General features: G+C 36.7%; 1 long non-coding RNA gene across 2 annotated transcripts in view; it reads left to right on the top strand.

Annotated features, from left to right (window-relative positions):
• The window catches only part of LOC141417061 (uncharacterized), a 465,499-nt gene that overhangs the window by 214,487 nt on the left and 223,514 nt on the right, over positions 1–27,498 (top strand). Inside the window, exons 1-2 of one of the 2 annotated variants that reach the window (XR_012441694.1) lie at positions 15,550–15,672; positions 18,948–19,044. This is a non-coding gene — a long non-coding RNA (uncharacterized lncRNA). Of the gene's footprint in view, positions 1–15,549; positions 15,673–18,947; positions 19,045–27,498 lie in introns of those variants that run through there. The other variant, XR_012441697.1, reaches the window with a different exon arrangement.

Below are 27,498 nucleotides of genomic sequence, written 5' to 3'. Positions count from 1 at the left end.
ACAGTACTTTCATTTCCACATCTTTTAAAGGTGAGTGGTGTCTGCATTTATGCTGTAGAACTCAAGTGGGATAATATTATGTCTGTGTCATCCATGGTACCTAGGTAGGTAAACTCAGGTCATGTGCAGCAGTCCTAGAAAGGCTTAGATACATCTTGGGTCAGAGATGAAGTACTCAATGAGACGGTGGAAATTAGCTCATTTTTCAAATACTTCTCAAACAACAGTGAGGAATCAAGTGATGTCTAGGAAGTGAGGAAGGGAAACAGACAGATGGCAGCTCAGTACTCCTGGACTGGGGCTCTTACATAAGACCTGGTTAAACGGGATGCAATCCCAGGATGGCCAGACCGAGCTCTGAGGAAGCAGGAAATTGGGAGCGTCTGGTTGAGGTGATGAATGTGTGTGGAGGAGAAAATAGAAGCTTCTGGATGGCACATTTTGAAGCACAGGTGCTACCAAATGTCTTATCACCCAAACCTGAAAATTTGAAGCTAAGTATGTGTAGGGTTGTGGCACTTGGCATATGGTGTTTCAAATATAAAAATGACAGACCATCTGCTCTATCCAGTGGGGCTTTATCCTTGGAAGGATTACTGAAGATTGAAGAACCTGCTACATTCTCACACCCATAAGTGACTAGATAACCAATACATATTAATTGAGTAGTCATTATGGATATCGCTCTAGTAACTGTAGAGAGTTAATAGAAAATGTAGAAAATATGGTCTTGTCCTTCAAAACTCAAGGTAAGACAAAAATGGAAGAGTGGATGATGCTTATGGGTTTTGATTTGTTCTAGCTCTCAGGCTTCAGTTTCAAGGTCCACCATCATAATCATTCTGTGCATTCACCATAGATTCCCTTCCTCTTCTCTGGCTTGTTCTTAGTTGGTATTGGCAAGGCTATGACTTTGGATAAACAGAATTTTTCTGCCTTTCCAAGCCTGTCCCTATGCAACTGAATATCTCTAGAGAAAAGCACAGTCCTTTGGACTCATGCCCATAAATGTTGAGTGGGCTCTTTATGTCTCTAGGCCATCGTGTACTATACTCCTGGTGCCCTTCTTCCCCGTCTCACCTAGAAGGACTCTGTTCCACCTTTTCTGCTTTACTCCTCTGGTCTAAGCAATCAGAGTAGAATTTCTAGAAACTTCCTCTCCAACCTGTATCTACACCTCTGCTTCCTTGTCTGTTGCTATATAAAGTATTTTTACTTTTTTCTAAAGTTAGTTGTTTCACTTATTCACAAGATCTCATTTCCTTTTGCCAACTTAAGGATAGTGATCTGGCAATTCTTTATTCTGTATGCATTATTCCCTCCTCTCTTTACTAGATGATTGCCACCAGCATTTCAGTATGTTGTTATTTTTTTCACCCCAAACAAAACAAAGCACAATACAAACCAAAAATCTTTTCTGATGATTCTACTTCCTCTGACAGGTAAGGTATTTCTTCATTATAATTTCTAGCAAAAAAAAATAATTCTTTTCAAATTCTCTATTTCCATTAATTCTGAAACCTCTTCAGTCAGGCTTTCTTTTCTACAAATTCCATCAAAACTACCTTCAATAAGGCTACCAATGACCTATTCCTTGCCAATACTACTGGCAGCCAACAGGCCTCCTCCAGCTGGAAGCATTTTGTCCCTCCCTCTCGTTCATACACCTAATGCAATTGGTAAGTCTTGGTTTGACTCTTAGCTAACTGTGGCTCCTTCTCAGCCTCCTTTATTACTTTCTTTTCTTCCCAGCCTTGTGATGTTGGATTGCCCTTGGGCTCAGACCTTGGTCCTCTTCTCTGTGATTACAAACTCCTTTTGTTTAGATCTTTAGCTTAAAATAATGTCCTTATGTGATGACTCTTAAATTTGTATGCACATTCCAGAACTCTTTCCTTAATTCTAGATTTATGAATTAGCATTTCTAGTTGGAGGTCAAATAGATATCTCACACTAAACTTGTGTGAAGCCAAAATCTTGATTTTTATGCAACTATTCTCTTTACTATTCCTCCTGAAGTCTCCCCAAACTCAGTTGATAGAAATTTGATTCTCCCACTTTTAATATGATCGGAAGGTCATACTGAAATTTTATTATTCTCTCATATCCCACACTCAGTCCATCAGAAAATCTTTGAGTTGCACTCAATATCCAGTATTTCTTCCCAGTCTACTGTGAGCACCTTATCTGAGCTACCAACTTCTTTCACTCGGATCATTGGAATAGCTTGTTAAAGGATCTCTTTTTTCTTCCCTGTTCTCTGATAGACTATTTCCAATCCAGCAGGAGAATGATTCCATTAAAATGCAAGTCAGTTGTGATAATTCCTTCCCTTAAAACAAGTCACAAGATCCAACATGATCTGGTCCCTATTGTCTCTGAGTCTCCTCTCATTCTAGTGACTCCTCTGAGACACACTGACTACCTACTGTCCCTCAGACTTGCCATGAATCTCCTACTTACAGGCTCTTCCTGGAACGTGCTTCTAGAGAGACATCTTTTTTAAGCAACAAAATTAATTGACATAATGTTTGTATTTATTTATGGATACAGTATGACAATTTGCTATATGTATGACCGCATTATGACAATTAGCACTGCCATGTCCTCAAGTGTTATCATTTGTGCATTGGGAAACTTCAAACTCTTCTTCTCCAGTTATTTTAAAATATAAGAGAAATTATAGTTACCCTCCTGTGGTATAGAACATTAGTGTGACTTCCTCCAAAGTGTATTTTGGTATCCATTATCTAACCTGTCTCTGTTCCCTCTTCCTCCTCCCCTCCCCAGTCTCTAGAGATCCTATTCTACTCTCTACTTTTATATGGTCTGTGTTTAAGATTCTAACAAATAGTGAGACTGTGCAGTATTTGTCTTTCTGTGGCAAACATCTTGATAGAACTGCTCACCTCCTGCAGGTCTTTGTCTACATCTGACTTTCTCAATAAGCCTGTCCTGCCCACTCTTTTTAAAGCTACAAACTGCTCTGATCTCCTATCCCTCTAAAGCTACTTACCTTGCTTGAATCTTTATTTTTTTTGATAAAGCATATCATCTTCTCACACATGATATACTTAAGTAATTTATTAGGTCTATCATCTCTTTTACATCTTACTTTTCACTCCCAGTGAAATTCCACAAGGACAGGGAGTTTTGTTGTATTCATTGATGTGTCCCATGTGTTCAGGATTTTGCCTGGTATTATGTGTTTCTTATACATTTTTGAATGAATGAATGAACAATAGTAGCTCTGAGGTCATCATATATGTTCAAACTTATCCAAGTACTTCTTTGGTTCTCTTCTGCCTCCTAAGCGTGCCTCTCAAAGCGAAGTAACCATGTATTTCAGATGGATATTGATGTCGAATGTTATTTTGTGTGCAATAATGTAAATAGTGTCTATGTTTTTTTTTTTAAATGAAGTCTTAAATTTCTTTGGCCTTTCACTCTTTGGGTTGATTCTTGAAAATTTTCTTACCTGGAAGTCTTAGAACTGTGTACCTACACAAAGAGTACTTCCAGTAAAGAGAGAAACTGCAAATCCAGGTGCAAAGGGTCAGGGGTGAAGAAATTTCTTGGGCACAGTTGGAGATTGAAAACATTTACATGAATGCAAAATGTAAATATACCTGAAAATTTTCTGTTAAAAATTTTTTTTGAGACATCAGACATGAAATTTTAGTATACTTTTTGTAAAATGTAGACTCCAGCTCTCAAAAGCCCTTCATACTAATTGATTCTGAAGGATAAGAGTATCTAAATCACTAACTAAACTTTGGTAATACACTATTGCATTTTGCTTACAAGACACAAGAGTCTTTTTCTCCCTTTGTATATGAAGGTAAATAGAGTGATCACTCATATATGAGAAATTTATTTTTGACAGATACAATAATGTAAGAAAAATTATAAGCTCATTTTCTTGTTTTTAAGTAGGTTAACTTCTCTTAGAGGAAATGTGTTAAAGTTGGGCTACCTTGCCCCATCCCCAGCCAAAAAACCCCAACAGAATCCCAAGATGTTAGGATTGGGAGGTCCAGGCTTCATTTGTAACCCCAATTGTGTCTTGAGTTGTGATCTCAAGTAAGTCAGTTTGACTCTTTGGGTCTGAGTCAATTTCTTTGTCTTTACCATTCTTGGAATTTATAACTTATGTCTCAGCTATGTTCTGTGTTGATTTGAAAACAATTCTGTTCCAGATTTAATAGCCTGTAAAACCAAGGAGTTACTTAACATTAAATGCCATTTGTTGTGTTTGAACAATTTTTCTTTATTGATTGGAAAATAATGTCAGTATTTATCTTCCTTAACTTCCTTTGCCTATTACTCAGGGACTTTCATGCATATGCTTTGGTTGATTACAGGTGTTAGCAGCATGGCTGTTATTTTTATCCCCAGCAACCTGGGAACAATTGATGTGTTGTTGATTTTGGAGTCAGATACATGAATAATATGACTCCTGAATTCCTTAGGCATCAATCATCTCTCTCTCAATAATCTGGGGACAGTGCCATCAAAATGTGATGTTTGGTGACCTTTAGTGAAGTAGCCTCATCTTTCCTTTTCTATTTCAACCTGTTAACTCTTATCTGCTATTTCTGTAGGAACAGAGGCACCTTTTTCACCAATGTGTACCCTACAAGCCAAGTATTAAAAAGTATTTATTAAATGAATAATCAAATGAATTCATGAATGAATAAATGGATGAAAGAATGAATTCACCATAGACTGAAGAGTAATTTAGACCATGCACAACTTTACAACTGGAAAGATGAAGAAGTCTAAGGGATGGGTTGGGAGTGGTGGCCTCCATCTGTAATTCTACTACTCAAGAGGTAGAGGTAGGGTGATTGTGGTCCAGCACTGGCCCAGGAAAAAGTAAAAGACCTTAAATGACAAATAATATAAAAGCAAAAGAACTGGAGGAATGGTTCAAGTGGTAGAGCAGTAACTAGCAATATGAGATCCTGAGTTCAATCCCCAGTACCATCAAAAAAGAAGGAGGAGGAGGAGAAGGAGGAGAGAAGAAGAAGAGGAAGGAGAAGAATAAAAAGAAGAAGAGAAGGAGGAGAAGGAGGAGAAGGAAAAGGAGGAGGAGGAGAAGGAGGATGAGGAGGAGGAGGAGGATGAGGAGGAGGAGGAGGAGGAGGAGGAGGAGGAGGAGGAGGGAGGAGGAGGAGGAGGAGGAGGAGGAGGAGGAGGTGGAAATATTAAGAGACAGAGCACACAAATAATACAAAGAGTCAATGTATTTCAAAGGCAGGGGGTCAGTTGTGAGTAAAGAGTAGGACTTTCAAACTCACTAGACCAGGGCAAAGCAAAAGCAGTCTCTAGGCTATGGTGGCTGAGCTATTATTCTAAAGGTTTTTAAATTTACAATTTGGGTGGAATAATTGAGACTTATCTGATAATAGAAATCTTTCTCAACAGATATTTCTTTATTGGTTGAATTTTTCACATACTCTGGCATATTTATATTTGTGTTTTATTCCTTAATTTTCATTTTCTTAAATTGTAATCATTTTTATTACATCTGAAAGATTATATCCAAACTGGTTGTTCAATCTAATTCACCTCTTGGAGAAATTACCAGAAACACCTTAGAAAGATTTATCTTTGTTTTCTGTCCTGCAACTATGCTAATGTCTAGAACACAGAAAAGAGTCAATAATTTCTTCAAAAACTATTAGTAGAATTTAAGCTTTTTAGATTGATTGTTGCTTGAATGTACTTTTCAGTGTATGTATTTCAGAGTTGTCTAATTAAAGTGTTCTATGAAAAATGTAGCTGTTTTATTAGAAAATTAGAAAAATTAATATACAACAGTCTTCAATTTAAAAAAAATAGCTAGTCAGTAACACTACTAGACTACAAAAACCCAAAAGATTTCCTTTGTCTATATTGATTTTATTGTTATTTAGGAGATTTTATTGGTATTTATATTATTTCTCATTCTCTTTTAATTAGGAAGTAGAAATGCTTGCTTTTATTTCATGGTTATGTATACTGAATTTTTCCCATAATACTTATCCAAACTTTCATTATGCTAAATCTAAGATTCCATATCTCACACATTTTCATAAATATTTTTTCAGACTATAGTTTTTTATGATTGCTGGAAAACATAGCTTATTAAACCTTACATGCCTATAATGAAGTTTTGTAGCAAGTAAAATCTTCATATTAGTTTTTCCTATTTTGTTTTACTTTCTTTGGGTGTAATATTCTATTTTACTTTTGAGTATAATTTCACAAGATTCACATATGAAAAGAACACTGTTTAGTTTTTTTGTCACTTCTATTATTATTGTTTTCCAGAATTACTTGAGCTGTTTCACATTTTCATCAGTTCTGATGTTGAGGTCCTGTCTGGCTGTCTTATTTTGAGTATTTATTACCATTTTAAAAATGCATATTGGGGTTTGAACTTAGGGCTTTGTGTTTGCAAGGCAAGCACTCTACTCCTTGAGCCATGCCTCCAGCCCAAAATGCATTATTTCAATGATGATTGATATTCAGTAATACTATTTATTAAATCTTGTTTTTATCTAAGTTTGAATATTTTAATTTAATGTATACTTTAATAGGTTATTTTATCTTCCTTATGTACATGTATCTTTTTTTGTTCCTTTTTTCATTTGCAGAGCTTTTCAATCTTGTAACATATCTTTTAACATTTATTTCATATAATGAGGGTTTACTTTTTAGTGATTGAACCTTGGGTTTCAAAAACATATATTGTTATAAAAGTTATATATTCATGGTAATAAAAATTCAATCAGCATAGGAAAATGAAAATCATAATCAAGTCTTTTACCACGCTCCCCAGTGGTCATTCTCATGCCTCACTTCTGTTTTGAATTATTTAAGATTATTTCTATAACACTACTTTATGTGTATATGATGACATTTATTAATTTACCAAATTTAAATATGATTCATTGGCTTCCCACTATTAAAAAAGAATTTAGATTATGTGTACCTTTTAGATTTTCCTTTATTTTGATCTCTCCTTAACCAAACTGATATATATGTTCATTTATGATCCAAATATTAAACTTCCATTGCTTGATCCATAATTTTAGAGTATATCACTTCCTTTCCATATAGCCTGATCTTTTCCTATCATCCCATATTTCAGTGAAAGTCAGGAACTTGATCCTTTTTTTTCACTGATAGATCATGAATAACTAAAACAGTGCCTTTAGGAAAGACATATGTTAATCAAATAATTTCAAAAGAATGATTGTGTGTTTACAAACTGAGATGAAATACAACACAGTTTTAAAGTACTTTTAGCAAAGAAAGAAATATGATTTACCCAGGAGGCTCATGGAAGGCTTTCTCTCTCTCACTCTCTCTTAAGAAGTTATGTTGGATGGAGTACTAAGGACTGAAGAAGGAGAATGTTCAAGAGGGAGGGGGTACAAACATTTGATGGCAAAAGGGACCTTGTTAAATAACAGAACTGACAGGAGGCTATGATTTGAGCCCAGAGAATAAAAGGGACAGTGATAAAATTGGAGAAGCAGGCAAGAGTCAAGTCACGCACGAAATTAAAGGTTAGAGCAAAGATGACACAAAGGAAGTCATGATTTTGAAAAGATCATCCTGTCTTCTATATGGAGAATGAAGTGAAGAAGGCAGTCCAAATTAATTAGTTCCTGAAAGTGGGGTCTTCTAGGTAGAATTTTTTACCCAGATATTATTTCCCCTGTCCTCTTTCTTTTGGCTACATGTACATTACCATCTACCATCATTTTCTGTCTCTCTGATGAAAGAACTTCCTTTAGCATTTCTTATGGTACGAGTCTGATGCCATGAACACTCCCAGATGTCCTAAGTCTGAAAAATCTTTACCTAACCTTCATGTTTAAGTAGATCTCTAGGTTTACTTTTATTCTTTTGAACTGTAGAGGTGTCATTCCATTGTCTTCTGTTTTGCAGTTATGAAACATCTGTTGTCATTTTTATTTTAATTACACAACTTTTTCCCCTGTATGCTTTTTAACATGCTTTCTTTTGTGTTAGTTTAAGCGATTTGATTATGATGACCCTTTGTGTTGTTTTCTTCCTTTACTTTAGACTTATCAAGCTTCTTGGACCTGTAGGTTAAACTTTTCATCAGTTTTTTTTTTTTTTTTTTGGCTGGGGGTTGGTACTGGGGGTTGAACTCAGGGCTCTGTGCTTGCCAGGCAGACACTACCACTGTGCCACTCTGTCAGTCTCTTTTACATTGGTTATTTTTGAGATAGTGTCTCACTTTATGCCCAGGTAGGCTTGGACCATAATCCTGCTATTTTTGCTTCCCCATGTAGCTGGGATAACAGGTACATACCATTCTGCCCAGCTTTTTATTGGTAGATATGGGTCTTGCAAGCTTTTTTTGCCCAGGCTGGCCTCAAACTGCAATCATCATGATCCCACCTCCCAAGTTGCTAGGATTATAGGATTGAGCCACCTTGTCCAGCTCATAAAGTTTAGAAGACAAAGTTGGTCATTATTTGTGTGCATATATTATCTCTCAACTCAACATTTTTTTCAGTCTTTTTTCTTTTCATGTTTTACTTTGGAACTTCCCCTTATCTTTAAATTCCCTGATTTTTCTTTTGCACTGTCAAATCTGCTGTAAATTTGTTAGAAAATTTTTATTTGGATAAATTCATTGTACAGGGGTATTCATTGTGACAATTCCAAATAGGCTTATATTGTACATTGGTTATATCACCCCCACTATCTCCCCCCTCCAGCCCTCTCCCTGTCCCACTTCATGAAATGGGTTTCATTGTTCTATTTTGCATAGGTATACGAAGTCTATCAACCATAGTCCCTCACATTAATCTCCTTCATTCACCCTCCTCCATCCCACAAGTATCCCCCCCACTGTACCAATTTTACAGTCCTGTCTTTTGTTATTAATTTCTAAGTCAATGTTTAATGGGGTGTCTCAATGTATCCCCACTGTGAGTGTACTTTACTTTGGTCTGTTCAACCCCTTTCATTATTCTTCCTTATCCCTCCCTTCCATGCCCCAATGTTCAACAGCTTTCAAAACATATCCTTATATCCTCTACCTTCACAGATGTTATGTTTCATGATATTGTTGTATGCTGTTAATTCTTTTCCAAGTTCCATTTGGGTCTTTCTTGTATCATTCATTTATCTCTTCGTTACATGGATGTTCTTCTTTATTTTGTTGATATATTTGTAAGATTTATTCTAGATATTTTAAAGTCTTCATTTATCAATTCCATCCTTTGTATTATTTCTGGGTGATGATTTCTGTCTAAGGTTTGGGTTAAATTTCCTGTTTTTTGCTTACCTGGAAATTTTAATCAGATGCTTAATATTGTGAATTTTACATTCTTGTAGGTTGTAGGTTTCATAATATTTATTTAAAGAGTGTAGGATTTTATTCTGACATACACTCTAGCACCTCACTGATAGGCGGGATCCTTTCAAGGCTTGCTTTTATATGTTGCTAAAACAGCTTAGTGAAGGCTGTGTTCTGGGATTAATTTAGCCCAACAACTACGGAATAATCTTTTTAAGAACTCTAATCAATGCCCAAGTGTTACATTTTGGCTGGTGTGATCACAAATCATTTTGAAACTTGCACAAGCTCTAGAGTTGTTCAGTCAACTGTTTTCTAGTGGCTGTTAGCCAATCTCAGGAATTTTCTTCTCATGTGTGCTCTGATCTGTGCTCAACAATCAGAGTCGAGGAATCTCCTCTTCAGAGTTCCAGAGCTCTCTCTGTTTCTCTCTGCATATCTTCCTCTTCTTTCATTCTGTGTTTTGCAAATTCTAGCCACTTTGTCACTTATAAATTCTCATCTCTGTCTTCTCAGTTCAGTGAGAACATGGGACTCTGTTTTGGTTCATCTTCCTTTACTGTGGCCTCTGCCTCTAGACAATAAGTTGGAACATTGTCTGGCTCAACCTCTTTTGACCTGCACCGTCCTCAACTTCCTGTTGTCCAATGTCTGAAACATTTTTTGTGTATTTTTCTGATTTGTTTACAGCTGGAGGGAAATTGCTGTCACAATTCATTCTTTTAGTTAAAAGTGGAATATTCTATACCCTCTGAATAAGACAGGCTCTTTTTCCTTGAAGAATTAAAACCTGGAAGACAGATTTCTATTTTGGAAGAGAAATTCATATTTGCTCTAATAAGTGCTTTGGGGAAGACTACTTGTGATGCGTTGCATTTTTATTTAGTTTTTGAATGTTTATGTATGTTGACTGACTTTTTTGAGAAGCCTGGATTTAGGTACAACTAAAAGGGTAGAGGATGACGGGGATGCACTGCTGGGGAAAGGTAGAGATAAGTTTATGGTAGGAGTACTGTATGGAAGCTGCTGGGTGGCATACAAGGTAGGAAGTAGAGAACTGAGCATCTGAATGCATTGACTATAGTGGTCCGTCTGATTTGTTATTGATTCATATCTTCTACCTTTGTTGTTGTTTGTTTTTGTTTTAACTGTAGGCCCTCTTTTTTTTTCCTCCCTGTCCTTTCCATCATTTTGTGGTTTGTATAGCAATAAGTTCTGCCTACTGTCCATTTCATTAGCTGGTAAAAGAACCTATTTAGGTCTTCAGGAAGCACTTTGTCTATCTAGTGTATAATAATAATTTGATATGAAAATGTAATTTCAATAAGAAAGTTGAGTTTTAAAGTTTTGAGGTTAACCACACAATCAAGATTCATTCACTTAAGGAATAATTATTGAGCATCCATGCCACATTCTAAGTGCTGAAGAATATCAGAAAACCAGACGAAGTACCTCCTGTCTAGGAGCTTACATTCTGGAATAGGTGAAAAGATACTAAAGAAGCAAACAAATAAATCATAAATGAATGTTATCCTGGTCCTGAGTTATGAAGGAAGTAATGTTATGGTAGACTGTGACTGTCCTATCATAGTGAATAACTTAGATTGAGTAATCTGGGAATAATAAAAATAGTGTAACAGATATTTTGAATAAGCACGAATCAGGAAGTAATAAAAATGCAAATTTGTTTTTTGTTACTTGCAATTGTTTGAACATTGTATTTTGTGAGAATGATCTTTCTTTGATTCTGGATAAAATCTTAGACTGAGTGACTTTCTGGTTCTCTTTAAGGTAATGTCATAAAAACAGTTTCAGTTCTGTGATTAGAATATTTGCTCCTAGATATTAGCTCACCTTAAATATTCCTTTAGGCCCGTCCTCAAATATTCATTTTCTTCTTTCTGTACACCAGAAAGAGGAGAAGTGCCTTTGGAGAAGAGGTATAGTGGTAGTGGTACTTATGGTTCTTAGCTTTTGCTGTCTTTTCTTATATTTATTTCCCTCGCCATCCATAGCCATTGTTTTGCTCTTGGCCTGTGGCAAGCGCTGTACCACCGAGCTACATCCCAGCCCTTGTTTGCTGATGATTAAAGTTCACCATATATACAAGTCAGTCTTAAGTAAGGAAATTCTGTAATATGTGACATGGATGAACTGGGAGGACATTATTCTAAGTGTGTAAGAAACTCATAGAAAGATAAATCCAGCATTGTTCCACTTATATGAGATATCTAAAATAGTCAAGTTCATAGAATCAAAGAATAGAATGGTGGTTAAGGAGAGGAGAAAATGGGGTTACTAGTCAAAGGACATTAGGTTCCATCTAAGTCAATTAAGCAAGATGAATAAGCTCTAGAGGCATGATACACAATATTGTACCTGTATTCAACAATAATTCATTGCACACTTAAAATTTGTTAAGGAGGTATAGTTCATGTTAAACGTTCTTACCAAAATAAACATAAAAAAGCTGATCATCTCCCACATGATGTTATGTCTGTCCAGTCAATCTTTTCTGGCCATTTCTGACTCCAACTCCAAGTGATGTGCATTCACTCTTGGCAAAGCTCTCTACCTGTCATAAGTTACCTCTGTATCTTGCAAGGCCCCCTTTTAGTCCATGGGCATTTTTAGACCAATAAACTCTGAGAAAGTGAGGCAAAGCTAACTCAGTAGCTCAGTTCTAGCTTTGCTACCAGAGAACTTAGTATACTCATCTCTTGACTTTCAAAATTTCCAGGTAGGAATCCGATCACGTCCACTCTGCACCCACCTAAGGGATTGAGTATGAAGCTCTCCCAGCAGAAATGAGGCTGCCTTTCCTCTCCATTCTCTAATTGGGAGGTATGGGGTTCATAGCACCACTTGCTCTAAATAGAATCTCCCCCAATCCTCCTTTTTCAAATATCTTCTTTTGACTATTTCAGATTTTCAAAGTGGGTAAAATGTTTGAGTCATTAAACTGTTTGTCAAATTTTCTTAAAATATTGTTATTTTGATATGATATCTTCACTTGGAATTTCATATATTTTCTCCATCTGTTGTCTCTGTCAACTTCCTAATCATCATTACATTACAATAGCTTTGTTTATTGAATGTTCACAATGAATCAGGCATTGTTCTATCTGATTTAAATCCATTGACTCATGTAATTCTCAGAACTATTAAACCCTTAGTTACATCAATATTCTTTTTCACAGATGAATGAAGTGTGGTTCAGGGAAGTTAAATGGCTTGTTCAAGAATGTTCAGCGAGTAAACAGCAAAGCTAAAACTCAAATCCAAGAAGTCAGGTTCTAGAGCACATGGCATGCACTTGTCTCTTGCACTAGGAAGTCCGGTGCACCATGCAAATATCTATGGGCAGGATGTTCTAGGTTGCAAGCTGTAGATATGAACTGCTTTCTTCCGTCACTTATGCAGCTTATTTTCACTTCTGGCTTTTGCCTTTAGTTGGAGATTGTTCCTTTCTTTTAATGAGCCAAGACTCAGTTGACATTTTTGGTCTTCCTTGTTTAGCCATTCAACTATTATCATCTGTCATCTGGGACAAGAGTCTGTATAGAAAGCTTTAGACAACCTTTGGGGGATAAAGTCAATCTTTAGATGACTGATTGTAGCTTTCTTCTAGAGGAAGGAAAATAAGTCAACAAAATTTAGATATGTTGAATGGTAGCAGCAATTCACAATAGAAAAGTATTCACATGCATTTCAAATTTGCTTGGCTTTTTAATCCTTGACTTAGCTTCTAGTTGTATTTTAAATGGAGAAGTTCATTTTTATTTAAGAAGAAAGCATGGATCCCAAATGCTGAATCTGTAATACCTGAAATAAGCTTAGTTATTCTCAGTGAGTTTAGTACCACCCCCTAGAGGGCATTCAGAAATAGCCAGGGTTTTAATATTATTATTATGGCTGGGAGAGATACTAGGTGATAGACCCAGGTATGTTAAATGTCCTGAAATATTCAACCCTGCAAATAAAAAATTGTCCTACCTCATAGCTTCCATGGGTTTCTTTGCTGAGTAATATGACCAGAGAGGCACGGACATAAATGAAGACAAAGTGCTAAGGTGGGTCCTTTCATCTGCACAGAATTAGTCCTTTGTTTTCTTGCCTTGTCAGTGATAAAGCAGCACTCATCCATGTATTTGGAAACAATATCTTGGAAGCTGGAGTAAATAAATGACTTGCTGTTAAAAATAAGTAGTTCTTCCTTTCTATGTCATTTGGAAGAGAATTATGCAAGTTCAACTACAATAATGATTTGCCAAAAAAAAAGTTCTCAATCAGGGGACAGATGAAGCTTACTCTTCCTAGGACCATGATAATAAATTTATGTTGCAATCTACCTGGTGCTGCTTCAATAGTCTCCCTCTGATGAGTGCAGGAGGATGGGTAGCTACACAAAGGGGCTTTAAAGAGAGTTTTGGACCACAAGTCCCCTACTTGCTCTCAGCATCACCATATTTCTGGAAAACAAGAAAACTAATTTCTTATTTTAAAATATGTGCTGTGTTAGGTGAGTGAATAGTTAAGATAATTTTCTTGATATGGGTTTGCAAGGATAAAAAGCTTATTTTTCTGCCTGTCTCTGATATCAAGTGATGTTCTAGAGAAAAATAACACTAGTTTGTGACTTAAGGTCTGTTTATCACACAATCTTATATATATTGACAGAAACTTAATAACTTTATATCTGGTCTGTTCTAATATTCTTCCCTTCTCTCTTTCAAAATGGCTCTGGAACTTTATGTAACAGATAATGGCTTGTCAGTTTTGATTTCCACTTAATCTAGGGGGAAAAGGCTTTCTGATAATGCCTGAAAGGCCAGTAGATACAACTTAAGTCAACACTTTAAAAATTCATTACAAGCTAAAGTTTAGCCATTTTTATAAGCTTCTAAATAATAGCATTTCTTGACCTCCAGAGTACCTAGTATTTCTCTGTTGATATTCTGTTCATCTTAGAATACTTTTATTCTGTCTGTCTCTATTTATTGTCATACTAAGTAATTATTGAATAGGATTAGAGTTTCATGTATAAATCATCTCCCTTTAGCTCTGATAAATTTTAATTCTCTCCATAAACTACCTCATGGCTTGAGGCATACAAACAGACCAATAAAACTTAATCTGAATTCTCTACATAATTGACAGTGCCTCAGTTTTCTTAGAGATGAGCTGGCTTGACATTAAATCTAATTCTTATCTTCTTGATATAGGCAAGAGAAATAAAATCATCTAGTCTATATTATCCTCAAGGCCAATTTATTGCTGCCATGTGAAAAAAGTAGAATGGAGAATCTGTGATAAAGAAACAGATAAAATGTTTTACTTTTATGGATATGCTTTTGTCCATATAGCTCTTGAAGTGGTGTCATAAAAGAGGAGTGAATATTGGCTTGAACTATTTGGGAACCTTAAAGAGAATTATCCACAAAAGATGTCCCTGAAATGCAGCTAACCTGTCCACTGCAGTGATCAAAAGGATATAGGAACTCAGGCTAGTGAGGCAATCATTGCTTTTGAGGGACCTAATCCTATAAAGCAAGGCATGGTAGGGAAGAGATCCAAAAATTGATTAGTGTAAGGTGATCATTTGCTTACTTCCTTCTGTGGGAATGGTAGATGGGAGGTGTGGAGAGAGGATTGTTTTTGAAGGGAAGAATGGTTTCGAGAATCTGATAAGAATAGAAAAGCTTTCAGTTACTTGTGGTTTAGGTTCTGTGTTGGGGAGGTCAGAACTAGAATGTTAAACAGGGAGTTCATGCAAAAAACTAGCTTTTAGATATGGATCTACACAGTATGAGGGAAAGAATTTTGTACCTAATTCAGGATTCCATAGATATGTATGGTGGGAGAAAGAACCAACCCACCTACTGTATCTCAAAGTTTACAAAACATTTTTATTTATTTTTCTTCTGATTTTCAAAGATGACACAAAGCTGTTAAAAGGATATGATATGATAGGATTACAAGAAACCAAAATCATCCAAAACCTTATACCAAGAAATAGCTTCTTTTAATAGTTTATACTGCCTGTCCACTTGTCTATCTGTTCATTCATATGGAATTAGATGGAACCTCATAAACTATTTTAAGGTCACAATTTACCCTTGTAATTATATATTGTTTAAAGGGAGATTTAAAGTGATTGATGATATTTCATTATAGAACCACAAAATTGATTTATGTCTTTAATGTCTTATTTATGATAGCAAAAATAAATAAGTGAAAGGAAACTATTAGAAGCATCCACAGCACCAGAGCAATGCCCAGGGCAAAGTAGACACTCGGTGAGCATTACCGATGTTGTGTTCCTGTCCACAAACATGGTACGTCTCTTCATTTATTTAGGTTTTCTTTAATTTATTTTATCAGCATTTTGTTATTTTCAGCATTTAGATCCCTTGTTTTGTTAAGGGCTTTGTTTTATTTTGAATAACTGTGAGTGATACTATGTTTTTTCAGCCAATTTCTGCATGTTCATGGCTAATATAGAAATATGACTTTTTTGTATATTGGTTTTGAATCCTATGATCTTGCTGAACTCACTTATTCTGAGATCTCATATTTTTGGTAGATAACTATGTTATTTACAAATAGAGGATTTTATTTGTAGAGGGTTTTTTTTCCATTTCTAATTGTTATGCCTTCTGCAGCATTTTAAAATTTAGACTAGTTTGCCACTATTTTTCTAACATTGAATGTTTTAAAACATATCAATACAATTGTCTTATAGAACACACCAGATTCTGGGTTTGTTTTTTGTTTCTTTGTGGTAGCACTTAGCTTGCTTCTCCAATTTTGCATTCCTTATAAATTGAAAGTTAAATCTAGATGTTTGAGTAATAATATATCTTAGATGATCCTGAGAATCTCATGTTGCACACCATTGAGAGGCTTGAAACATCAGGTGGTCCCACCATTGTTGGTGCCAAGTTTGATCAGTAGTTTAAAGTTGGAACTACCTGATGTCTCTTTTGTAACGGTGCATTATTGTTTAGTTAGTAATTTGTGGCATAGTCATTTGGAACTGTGAGAATAGCCCATTTCCCCATGATTCTTTCCATAGTGATTTAATAGGTATTGATGATCTTTGGTTGATTCAACTATTTTTTAAAGTTTGGTAACTTTTGATTCTTTTATTCCTTCTTCATTTATAAGCTGACATTCTTCTGTAGTAGTTTCCTTATCAACTAGAATTGAATTCATTTTTTTCTCCTAAAAAATCAAGATAAACACCTAGTTCTTTCCTTTTTAATATGAATTTTTAGGTGTTTGATATAATCATTACCTCCCTTCTTTCCTCCCTCCCTCCCTCCCTCCCTTCCTCCTTTTCCTCTCCCCTCCTTGCCTTCCTCCCTCTTTCTTTTTCACTTTCACTAGTGTTGCCACATATGATCTTATTTTTTCAATAATTGTCATTATTCCTTTTCATGTTCAAATCTCCTTAATTTGACCAATGGAAGCTCCTATAAATTGGCTCCAGTGGTCTTTTAGCATATACCATTTTTCTTTTAGCATGCACTGGCTTTCTAGTATTAGTTGTTCCAAGATCTCCTTTATGTTTTCCTGACCCAGATCTAAAACCAGTTACTTACCCAAGGATGCTTGGTTGCTTTTGATGAGGAATAGTACTTTTACTCTTTTTTATTTTTTCTCCCTCTCTTTGATTTGGATATTATAGTCTCTAAAAGGAGGCAATTTGTTGGTATATTATGCAATGTTGCAACAGACCTTATTATTTCCTGTCTTTGGTAAAATAACGAGCATTGTGATTAATGCCACAGTTACTGTTTCTAATCTTTATTGAGAGTGAGATCTAAACTATGTATCCTGTAGAAAATCAGAGATATTCAGAAATGTCTACAGCTTTGACAGAGTAGTGGCCTATTTGCTTGAAGAATTTAGAAACATGATAGGGATAAAAAATGACCAGTTAGTTGAGATTCACTATGGTTTGGGAAACGGACATTATGGGAGAAAGGAATGACCTCTTAAACCCCAAGGATGCATTCCAATTTAAGGCATAGCTCATTTGGATGAGGTGGCAAAGATGTATAAGCTTAGTGTGTGCAGGCCTCTGGGGAATGGAGAAAAGAGAGTATTGGATTCACCTGACATTATGCTGTCATTTGTTTCATTTACCAAGAAGTTTCTTAAAGCCAATGAATATTTATTGAGGGCTAAGTGTATACACCTGGCTCTGTCTTAAATATGTGAAAAAAAGCATATTGTCTATGTTCAGTAAGCTCACAGTCCATGGGAGAGACAGACAGGTAACCTTTAGGTAGCTACAGGTGTGACAGGAGGCTTTGGGACCACAGAAGGGGGACATCTGTTCTAGACTATGTGTGTAGATGAGGGTGGTAAGGTGTGAGTGTGGGTGTAAATATGTATATGCATGTGTTAGAAAAGATTCCTAGGGGAACCTTATTGAGGTCTTGAGGTTTAAGAAGTTGTCAAGAGGTAGAGAATCCTTGGTTTACTCTGGGAGTATTCAGGAGACATGTTGGGAGGCAGGGCCACATGCACTAGATGGGTCTTTCCATGTGTTCAAAGAATTGTATGAAGGCGCTCTTCTTTCTCGAGTTTTTCTTTCTCTGCATCAGAGAGTGGGTCCCAGTATTTCATGTTTGCTTGTGTACAGTGAAGACAGATAATGTCAATATCACCACAGCAGAGATTTACCTTAGTTTATGATTCTTTTTTTTAATTTTTATTTTTTTATTATTCTTATGTGCATACAATGCTTGGGTCATTTCTCCCCCTGCCCCCACCCCCTCCCTTACCACCCACTCCACCCCCTCCCTCTCACCCCACCCCCTTGATACCCGGCAGAAACTATTTTGCCCTTATCTCTAATTTTGTTGAAGAGACAGTATAAGCAATAATAGGAAGGAACAAGGGTTTTTGATAGTTGAGATAAGGATAGCTATACAGGGAGGTGACTCACATTGATTTCCTGTGCATGTGTGTTACCTTCTAGCACCTGCACACCCATGTTTATTGCAGCACTATTCACAATAGCCAAGTTATGGAAACAGCCAAGATGCCCCACTACTGACGAATGGATTAAGAAAATGTGGTATCTATACACAATGGAATTTTATGCAGCCATGAAGAAGAACAAAATGTTATCATTTGCTGGTAAATGGATGGAACTGGAGAACATATTTCTGAGTGAGGTTAGCCTGGCCCAAAAGACCAAAAATCATATGTTCTCCCTCATATGCAGACATTAGATCAAGGGCAAACACAACAATGGGATTGGACTTTGATCACATGATAAAAGCGAGAGCACACAAGGGAGGTGTGAGGATAGGTAAGACACCTAAAAAATTAGCTAGCATTTGTTGCCCTCAACACAGAGAAACTAAAGCAGATACCTTAAAAGCAACTGAGGCCAATAGGAGAAGGGGACCAGGAACTAGAGAAAAGGTTAGATCAAAAAGAATTAACCTAGTTTATGATTCTTTAACATGCATCAAGTGATTTCCCTTTACTGGCTTCAGTTACTCTGGTTGTCAAGGTTCTTTGCTTTGCACAGTGGGTTACATTGTGTTATTCAATTCTTCACAACTTGCTCCATTTCTCCCTATTTCAGGTCAACATTCACAGGCGGGCAATAAATCCCCTGTCATCTAACATCACATCTCCTGAAAGTGGTTATTGCTGAACGTTCTTTCAGAACTCATCAGTGAGTGAGTAGTTCTCAAACCCTTTCTTCCTGTCTCTTTTAATGCACACAGGTATCCCCACCTGCTGTCCTCCCCAATGTCTCTCAGGCAGTGATTCTCAAAAGGAGTTGGGGAGGGGACCTGGAGTAAGAGGGAGGCCTGTGAAATTTAGAAACGGTTTGCAGAGGATGTATAAACAAGCTTTCCATCTCCCCTCCATGAAGCATACACACAGATGCTGGAAATCTGTACACTAAATCACCTAACTTTCATTAGCTCCAACTGGACTAGCATAAACAGTTTTTTTTACACCTAGAATTGGAAATATTTGTTTCAAATAGATTAAACTAATGTTTCTTCAGTGCTTGCTGTAAGAAGATATAGTTCCTTCCCTAAGGAAACTTCTAATTTGGAGGGGAATAGATATATACATAGCTGTATACCTGACAAAAGGAATCATTTCAGTTAATTTGGAGTTGGCGTGGGGAGTCATTGTGTTTTTTCTAGACAAGTCCTTGCAGTAGAGGAGCTGTGGCACTAACTCTCCAGGAGGGAGAGGGAGCTTTCTCAGGCTGTTTTGGGCTCTTGTGCGGGATGAATTATCAATGTCAGGAAGGAAAAGATATCATTCCAGGACCCTGAGATCACAGGGGTTGGAACCAGGATAGATAGGATTCTGTGACATAATAGATAAGGATCAATGTAAAATAGCTGTTCCTTGGAAGGTGTTTAGGGTACATTAAGAAAGAGCAGGTAAGGAATATCACGGCAATCCCAGGACTTCAGGAGAGGCCAAATGCTGACACAGGCTCCATGTAATTCATGTTCTGAGATGCCCAGGAGCCTCCTTCTTGCTTCAATTTTCCCACAATCCCAGGGGATGGATACCTTAATGTTAGGGGTAAAATAATGGTGTGTCTGCAACTGACCAGCAAGAGTAAATACGGCAGCGTGAAGTAGCCCCTGCGTTCTGCTTAATGGCCAGAGAGCAGGCCAACCATGGATAAAGTGCTGAGCTCAGTAGTAGCCCAAGAAAAATGGCCTCTTAGCCCCATATTATTCTGTCAGGAGAGGAAACAAATCTGCCTGTCATGGCCTGCTATTGTGAATCTGTATAAAAGTCTTACAAGGAAGGCTCAGTGTCATCAAATCTCAATACAATTACTTTAAAATATTGGCTAGACTTTTACCACAAATTACATCATCCTTAGATTTATAAGCTTCAAAGAATGGAGGATAATGAACATCGGGAAAAAAAATCTTTTCTTGATGAAGATGAGCTGATGCAGGGCTTTTCCCCCAATGGTCAACTGAGACTTTCTTTTCCTCTGAGTCATAGATGTGTTAATAATTCATTTATTTTGTCTTTCATTTCCTATTTGTATGACACTTGCATAGTCCTGGTGAAGGATATACACGATGCATAACCCATAGTCTTGGCTCTTTTGGTTTGTTGAGTAAGAAGATTTCAACAATCTGGCAAGTCTTAGGGAGCCATAGAATGACAAGGGGAGAATGGGTTCTTCCTCTCACTGAGCCCAGGCAAACAGGTGTCCAGGAAGGGGGGCAGGGAGCAACGGTCTAGAACTATGGATGTGTTTTCAAGAGGAAATGCTAATGGATGGCATGAAGATAATTATAGGCATATCATTTGAAATCCTTTTTACTCATAGCAGCCAATAAAATTATCTCTTTTCTTTGCCCATCCCTGGTTAAAGAGCAAAGCCATTCTGAAAGCAAGTTTTAGGTAGTGCATACATTGAATGTGTTCCAAAGTGGTAAAAAATTTTACTCCTGGCTTAATTTTGTGGTAAATAATGGTATCTTAAATAAAGTACTATATACAAGCTGAATTTTTACTGTAAATGTGTGTGCAGGTATAGGTAAGAGTTCTTTTTGATTTTTGGAGTTTATGGGAGGGCAGGGGGGGCTACAGTTATATACTCCTCCCTGTGGAATGACTTTGTTTGATTGTAAATATAAAATGTACAGGGTGTCTATGGCTACAACACCCTGAATGTGCCTGATCTCTTCTGAAATGTGCAGGGTACAATGAACTGACTGACATTTTGCTTATATAATTCTCCCCTCTTCTGGCAATAAAATAAATAAATGAGTAAATAAATAAATAAATAAATGAACAACTAAGAAAGGGAAAAAATCTTTAAGCCAACTGTTTCATTCTTGGAAAGAACTGTATTTCCTCTATTGAATTAACAGAACTTTGTTATTCAAAAATATATCCCAATCAAGCTGAAGTACTTGGGCATTCTTGACAAAGTTATATACCTGCAAGGTTAGTTCACCGGCACTACTCTCTGTGAGAATAGTTTATAAGTGGAGGAGAATCAGGGCCAACCTAGGGGCTGGGGTGGAGGACACCATACTGGGACCCAAGTGTACGCTTCACTGGGAAATAAGTGTCAGGACATAAAATGGGAAGTGAGATAGATAAGCTACTAATAGTTCCATGGACCAGTATGCTTCATTGCTATTTCAGAACTCAGCACTAAAGAAGAGAGACGTGTTTGAGAATAAAGCGGATAGAGAGAGGGAATCCTGGGGCTCTGTTCTTAATTAGATGGTCCACAGGATGGTAGTGTGGATCTATGAGCTAATTTTTGATAATTTGAAAGTGTAAGAGAAATTATACATTTATTCACAATAATGTTGCACAGACTAGAATGTGAAATTTCTTTGCTTTGGGCTGGGATTTTATAAGCTCATTGTAATAAATTTATCTCAATCTATTTAGAATTTTTTATTTGTTAGATAAATGAAAAGTAAAAAATGAGTTATTTCTTAATATGAGCATCTTTGTAGACAAAGTCTTTCAAATTATGAAGTCTATGGGAGGAAATGATAAGAAAACTTCAGTGGTAAAATAATTGAAAATTATTGTCCTAGAGAGACCCTATCTGGTGGGTTTGCTGTAACTTGGAGCTTCAGAAAAGCTCAATGATTACATAAATTTAATCTTTATTTTAGTTATAAGACAAATATATTTTAGGCTTTATGAATAGAGATAACGCTGATCTAAACAAATACAAGAAAGGTCAGCTTAGTAGTGAGCCTAAAATAAGTGATATTTACTATCCTTTAATAAAATTAATTTTACACGGGAAATTTTTCTTATAAAATTCAGGGGCTTACTTCTTACATTGGGCATACAAGATGAATAATTAGACAATTGCCCTTACCTTTAAGGTACGCCTGGTCTGGGTGATAGATCCTCATGAACCCTAGTTTGCTCTTGGCAGTTTTTATCTTACAAGACAAAGGAAATACTTGTAGAACTGCCCCAGTCTTCTTATCTATGGCAGAATCTGGTATTAGAAAATACAATAAAATTTTGGAGACAGTCCTTTGATCTCTCAAACCAAAAGGTTTTTTTCCCCATTTTTTATCGTTTTGCTTGGTGTGTGTGAGGGGGAGTACACTGTGGTATTTATAAAAGTCCTTACAATGTATCTAATATACTTGAACTCACCCCCTCCATCATTCTCCTATCCCCCCTCCCCCATTCCTGGAATAGTTTCAACAGGTATCGCTTTTGCATTTACTTACATGTGTACACAGAATTTGCACTATACTCACCCTCCTACCCCTTTTCTCCACCACCTCCCCCCCACCCAGTGGTGGCAACCCTCCTCCCCCTCCAGGACCTGTTCCGCTCACCTGTTCTCTGATTTTGTAGAGGGAGAAAAGAAAAAAATGACATTTTTGCTTGTTTGAGATAAAGGTGGCTACATAGGGAGTTTTCTTGTGATATTTCCATGTATATATGCACTATAATCCCAGTTGGTTCATCTGTTCTATGTTTCTTCATTCTACCTTAGTCCCATTTTTTATGGTGGTTTCAAGCCAATTTAAGAGTTCTATATTCATTCTTGTATAGAAGTATATCAACCACATTCATCTTCTTAGTTTCTTTCTTTTAACCTACCCCTCTCATACTGGTCACCCCTTAGTGTGACCAGTTTTTCATAATATTGCTATATTTGTATTAGGTCTATATTCCACAGATAAGAAGGAATATGTGCTCTTTGGCTTTCTGAGCCTGGTTAACTTCACTTAAGATGATGTTCTCCAGTTCCACCCATTTATGTGTAAATGACAAAATTTCATTCTTCTTTGTGGCTGAGTAAAATTCCATTATATATAAGTACCACATTTTCTTAATCCATTTGTCAGTAGTGGGCATCTTGGCTATTTCCATAGTTTAGCTATTGTCAACAGTGCTGCAATAAACATGGGTGTGCTATTTATGTATCAAAGACTTTTGAAAATATAAATGCTTAAAAAATTTCACCCAGGATGTTCATGATAAAGTAAAAATCACTTTAATGATTAAATATTAAGGATGACTGATGTCCAGCTTATTCTGAATCTGACTACAGAGAAGATAAACAAGGTATTTTTAGGATACCCCAAAGATCTTACTTAAGAAGGGAAAGAAAGTGAGGCATGGTACTTACTAATAATCCCAGAATTTAGGAGGCAGAGGAGGAAGACTGCAAGTTTGAAGCCAGACTGTGCTACATAGTGAGTTCAAGCCCAGCTTAGGCTACACAGAGAGACCCATCTAAAAAGGGGGCAGGGGGAGAGCAAGAGAGGGAGAAAGAGAGGAGAGAGAAAGAAAGAGAGAGACAGAGAGAGGAAAGGAAGGGATCAAAATTAGGAAAGCTTGGAACCTGATGGCCTATTTGCAAAGAGGGCACTATGTGTTTCTTCCAGTATTCAAGGGTGGATGGAGTCTTGTATGCTCTATCAGTGCAGCTTAGAAAGACGGGTTCTTCTGAAAACCTAGGCTTCAAGCTTTTTGTTTTTCTTAGTACAAAGACAAACAACAAACAACTTTCCCCGAAGTATCATTTCTTCTAGAATCACATTGGCTTCCTATTAGAGTTGCATTTTGGAATCCAAATCCAGTTGATTGAGAGATTGGGAACTCAGAGCTCGGGAGAGTTCTTCACAAAACAAAACCAGGGGTCACTAATTGCAGGTTCTATAGTTGTAAAGCCTGGCTCTACTAATGATTTCTAGATGCATATTTTTCTTTAAAAGGGCCAAGTTCTTATTTGTTTTAAACTCAGCACGATTTGAATACTGCAGAAAGATCTTAAGAACAGTTATGTGGCATTTTCTTTTCTAAGGACATTCTATTATTCTTAGATAAGGGAAACTTGTCACCTCTGAGATAATTCTAACATCCCTTAACTAGATTACAGAGATGCAGGGAAGTATGATTTACTGTATCAGAGAAGGGTATATTGGACACAATGCCATTTAATTACAAGGAAAAAACATAGATTATGCATTAAGTAAAAGCCATTGGTCAAAGGAAGAGTTTTTCTGGGAGGATAAAAGTGATCTAATGAGAAGTATGTGCGCTGGGGTCTGTACGTGTGTTGCAGGGGTAGGGGGATATAAGAAAACTTTAAAAAAATTTATCCTCAGGTGAAAGAAAGATAGTGGAAAGAAACAAATTTCAGATTTTATGAAAACTCTACTCTTTATTTTTCCACTGCCTTCCACACAAAGCAGACCAGATTTTGAAAGAAACTTTAATTAAACCTGTTCTGAGAAACATCTGAGTCTCTTTATTCCATTTTCTTTTAGTGAGCCTTTGGGGAGCACAGTTATTGAGTCCTGTATAATCCTTTTGCTATCTAGTTATATCTGAAAGGTATTTTATCCATCTACTCTGAGCCCCTCCCTAACCTTGCCCCAGGGATCCTGACCTCTGTATCCTGGTGACAATGCTAAGTAATTCTCATACCCAGGACTTCCATTTCCAAAGGAAGTAACTATTAACTATCAGTTACATATTCTTTTGTTTCAGTTCTTTTATTCTGTATTCAACTCAGTATCTATTTCTTCCAGAACAGTAAAAAATCAAAAACAAAACAAACAAAAAAAAACCAGGTGGAGTTATTACAAAGATCTAAAATAAGAATTTAATTTTAGCTCCCATAATATTTACAGCATTGCTTCAGGGTCTCAAGATGCTATCATTATTAGCACATGAAAATCCGAGGGAAACATTTAGAAAGACATTTTCAGTCTTTCTGCACATGGGTACTTTAATAGCTAATTATTCAAAATCCTGGCTTCCTAGGGAGTAAAACCTCAGGGTTAAATAATTATTTTGCTACATTTGGATGGGAAAGATGAAGAATTCAGCAAATGGTAAAGTTGACTTTCTGAGGTAATAAGATAAATTTCATCATTATCATCTTGTGAAAAAAGATGTAGCAAAAGAGGATTCAAGAAAGAATGAATGTAAGGAATAATGAGCTGGAAATAATGGAGATGGGTTTACTTTTGGAAGAGATGGTAAGAGATAATTCCATCTCTGAAGAGGTTTAGTCACATAAAATGAAACAAGTTTTTGTCAGCAAAGGTCACACATTAAGATGAAAGGGCTTACACTGAGATTACAGTTGGATTGAGTGAAGAGTTTCAGGACTGTAGAAGGATCAGACACTGAAATGCAATGTTCAGGGAAGCAACTTATTTTCTTTCGCTGGTGATTTTAAGGAAGAAAAGAGGTAAGTATTTGTTTTCAATTGTTTACCTACATAGGGCAGAGTCATGGATGAATGATTTCTGGAAGTTTCTTGAAGCTCAAACTGTTTTCTGATAGTTCATTTAAAATGGTTTTCCCTTGAGCTACATTGTTATGCAGTGGAAATTAACATTGTTTCCTATCTTGGTTACCAGGATTACCATCCTCAACGTCTTCCATTTAATAAATGCCAAAGTTCATCTTTTACTTCTCCTCCTGGGAAGAAGTACTGGACTGATCAGTTACAAACAGCTACAACATTTAAAATTGTGGAAAATGTTCTTTACTAGGCATTATGCTTCATATAATTAAATTCTAATCTTTACAACTGACACTTAAGAGAGGCATTGCCAATTGTCCTCTAAAAACAGTACAAATGAACAAATGGGGACAAAGAGGCTTTCCTAGGCCAAGTAGAGAGGGAAAGCAAAACTTTAAGCTCTTCTTTCTAATTTAAATTTTGCCCTCTTTGAATATGTCAGGAAGTGAGCAACAACTAGAAGGCATGGCTTTTCTTAATTCCTAAACTGTGTACCTTTGGGAAAGGTACTTAATCTTTCCAGCCTTCACGTCTCTGTTACTTTGGGGCTTGGTTCTTTCTTTGGTTTTTTTTTTTTTTTTGACTAGATTATACAGGAATCCTATGGAGAAGGGGAATAGTAATTCAGTTTTTTAATCCTGGGGGATCTAGCTTGATTTTATGTTGACAAACGTCTTTGGCATGTCCTCCTGTTCATATTTTCCCAAAGAGAAGATCTGATTCTCAACTATACACCGCCCCAAGGCTTCCCTCTCAACATTTGTTGACTTTCTTTGTGTCCAGCTTGTATATAATCACTTTTAATTTATGCATTCTATCCTGATCAACAGCTGTAGCCAGGGTGACTGGTTGACATCTTTCTTTCTCTTTCTCTTTTTCTTTCTTTCTTTCTTTCTCTCCCTTCCTTCCTTCCTTCCTTCTTTCTTCCCTCCCTCCCTTCCTTCCATCCTTCCTTCCTCTCTTTTTTCTTTCCTCCTCTTTCTCCTCTTTCTTCTCCTCCTCCCCTCCTCCTCCTTCTCTTCTTCTTCTTCCTCATTCCTTCCTGCTTCCCTCCCTTCCCTCTGTTCTGTCTCCCTGCCCTTTCTCTCCCCCTCCCTCCCTCCATTCCTTTCTTACTTCCCTCCTTTCCTTTTAGTAGTTCTGAGGTTTGAACTCAGGGCTTCACACTTGCTAGGTAGGTACTCTACTGCTTGATCCATGCCTCCAGCCCTGTCATCACTCTCTGGAACAAAGATAATCTATGTATAGAATACAGTCTGAGCTGGCTTTTTTACAGAACAGCAGTGTATTTCTGATTCTTGTTTGTATATCACTCATAAAACTTAGAGCCTGAAGAATACATGGAGATCATTTGGAACAGGGATGGCCAATATCTTATGCAGTTTGCCATTCATATGTGTGGATTCCATATCCATGAATTCAATCAATGATGGGTAGAAAATATTTGAAAACAAAATTACATCTGTACTGAAAATGTACAGACTATTTTCCTTGTCATTGTTCCCTGAACAATACAGTGTAATTATTTGCATCACATTTACATTGTATTAGGTATTTTGAGTAATTCAGAGATGATTTAAAGTATACAGGAGTATATGCATAGGTTACATGCAGGTACTATGACACTCATTTTATATATGAGAAGTGAGCATCCATGGATTTTGGTAGCTGCAGGGGGCGCTGAAATTTATCCCCCAAAGACACACAGGGACAACTGTATACTCTTTCCTCAGTCAACCAGATCTGGTTTCTTAGAAAACAGTGGAGAAGGAGATGGGGCCACATCTAGATTTATGTCTGCTGTGGTCCTTAGGGGAAGGTGAATCTTTTTTGTGTCTCATAATTGTCATCCCTGGGGTATTCAAGA

Source organism: Castor canadensis, chromosome 2 (assembly GCF_047511655.1).
Source record: "Castor canadensis chromosome 2, mCasCan1.hap1v2, whole genome shotgun sequence".
Classification (NCBI taxonomy): Eukaryota; Metazoa; Chordata; class Mammalia; order Rodentia; family Castoridae; genus Castor; species Castor canadensis.
The sequence above is the reverse complement of the archived record's forward strand: the minus strand, read 5'-3'. Positions and strand labels throughout refer to the sequence as shown.